The sequence below is a fragment of the Magnolia sinica genome, chromosome 7, assembly GCF_029962835.1.
Source record: "Magnolia sinica isolate HGM2019 chromosome 7, MsV1, whole genome shotgun sequence".
Lineage (NCBI taxonomy): Eukaryota > Viridiplantae > Streptophyta > Magnoliopsida > Magnoliales > Magnoliaceae > Magnolia > Magnolia sinica.
The window spans coordinates 59496125-59498710 of NC_080579.1; the positions used below are offsets into that span (position 1 = coordinate 59496125).

General features: G+C 30.2%; 1 non-coding gene across 1 annotated transcript; it reads right to left on the minus strand.

Annotated features, from left to right (window-relative positions):
• Nucleotides 1–2110: 2110 nt before the first annotated feature.
• On the minus strand, nucleotides 2111–2217 carry LOC131252289 (small nucleolar RNA R71). Its single transcript, XR_009174321.1, has one exon. It is a non-coding gene; the product is annotated as a small nucleolar RNA R71 (small nucleolar RNA).
• Nucleotides 2218–2586: the final 369 nt, after the last annotated feature.

The following is a 2586-nucleotide window of genomic DNA, read 5'->3' on the forward strand; positions in this document are numbered from 1 at the left end:
TTCGACACACATCATAATGAGGCCCACAAAACTAATTAACATCAATTCGTAGGTTCTCGCGAGGTCAATAAGCTGGGTCACAATTTTGACAATAATATTTAGCCCATTTTATATGTATAGTCCATTCACTCTATTTTATTGATCAATACCCTCAATTTGACTAGTTACTCGCCCCAATCAGGCTATCTACATGTGAGAAAGGTATTGGGAATACAAGATTGATCAACAGTTTGAGTGAAATTTGATTTAAATATATGAAGTTATTTACTCTTCAATTTCCATTTAAAAATTACATTTTTTTTCAAAATGTAATTTTTTTTTTACTCTTAATTTTTCTTTGAAAACTTTTAACAAAATATCATTTTTATTATAAAATATTTCAAAAAATAAAATAAAATACAAATTTTGATTTTTTTATTTTCAAAATATCTTAAATTTTCACAATTTTTAATTTTTTTTCCCGAAAATTCCAAAATGCCGATTTTTTTTTCTTCAAAAGCATCACGTTGTTTTCAACTTTTTAATTTTTTTAAAAAAATTATATATATTTTTTCAAAATCTTAGTGTTTTTATAAATAACTTTTTATTTTAATTTCGAATTTTGAACATTTTCAATTATTTTTCAAAATCACAAAATTTTTCAACTTATTTATTTTTCGTTTCAAAATGTTTGTTTTTTGATAAAGTATCGATTTTTTAATATCGTTTTATTTTAAAAAAATTCAATTCTTTTCACTTCTCCATTTTTTAAAAAGCATTTTATTCGAACTTGTCAATTTTTATTGAACTTCACAATTTGTTTTATTTAATTTTTCAAATTTCGAACTCTCATTTTCTTTTTAAAAATATTTTCATTTTTCAACATTGTGAAAATTTTCACATTTTTTAAAATATTTTTAATTTTCTTTTTCTGGATATTATTTTTTCTCAAAATAAAATGTTTTTTTTTTTTTCAAATTTATCAACTTCATTAAATATTCTTTTTTTGTTCCCACAAAATAGATTTTGAATAAATCACGATTTTTACTTTTTCAAAATCTAATTTTTTCCTTAAACATTATGAAAATTTTTAAACTGCTTAATATTCTTTTTCATGTGATATTACAAATCATTTAAATATTAGTTTTAAATTAAATAATAAAAATAAAAATTCCACTCATTTGATATAAAAACAAAATAAATTTTCTTTTTGCATTCAATCAATTGTTAAAAAATAATCTTAGATACAAATATGTATAATTAAACAATTGAAATTCTATTAAAAAATAATTATTAGACTACAAATAAACTTAATTTTCCACCCTATTCTAAAAAAAAATAATGCCAAGGCAATAGTCCTTTTACGACGGACCTGATCCGTCGCAAAGTCAACTGAAATGTGCGCCATTTGCTATTTTGGGCGGGAATTTGCAACTATCCATTTTCCATCGCCAAATCAAAATTTGCGACGGATTCTATCCGTCGCTTAGTTACGATGGACAAAAATCCGTCGTAAATCAGATTTTAGCGACGGATTTTGGTCCGTCGCTAAATTCCGCGACGTTCAGCCTACGGATATTCGAGAAGGACGAGCGTAGCGACGGACTTTTTCAGTTAACGACGGATTTAATCCGTCGTTAAACCAAGAGATTTTTGCGACGGGCGAAGTCCGTCGCAAAAATACGTCACAAATTGACCATTTTGGCGTAGTGTTTTCTACCTCAACCCAGGGTGGAGGACATTCAGGATGAGAATGAGGTGCATCAAGCACCCTGGCCTCGTACTTTACGAGATTATTTACAGCCAACGGGGGTGAGTACGTCCTCATGCATGATTTTTCTAGAAAATACAGGACATGGACATCAAGCCAAGGGTTATTCAACTCCTTCCCAAGTTCTATGGGCTTGAATCTGAAGAACCATATTTACATTTGAAAGAGTTTGATGAGATCATGGCCACTTCATATTTTCAAAATGTGTCTGAGGACACAATCAGGCTGAGACTCTTTCCTTTTTCCTTAAAGGAGAAGGCTAAGACATGGTTACATTCACTATGTCCTAGATCCATTGGCATATGGAATGATATGCAAAGGGAATTTATAAAGAAATTTTTTCCATATTGTAAAACGATTACCCTTAGAAAAGTAATCATGAACTTCACCCAAAAGGAGGATGAAACATTTTACCAATGTTGGGAAAGGTTCAAGGATTTGGTCAGTTCATGCCCACAACACGGCTTTGAAATGTGGTGCATTACAAATTTTTTCTACGATGGACTGACATCTTCCATGCGCCAAATGGTCGAGATAATGTGTAATGGAGAATTCATTAATAAAAATGTTGACGAGGTATGGGATTACCTCGATAGTCTTGCTGAAAAAACACAATCATGGGATTATTACCCAAAATCAAACACCACGTCTAGGCCGACTCAATTAAAGGAGAAAGGTGGATTGTATCTCTTGAAAGAAGAGGATGATCTCAAGTGTAAAGTGACTACGCTCATAAGGAAAGTTGAGGCCATGGAAGGAAAGAAGGATAAGGTTAATGAAAATGTTTGCGGCATCTGTGATTGCAACATTCATACAACTGAAAATTGTCCTACGAT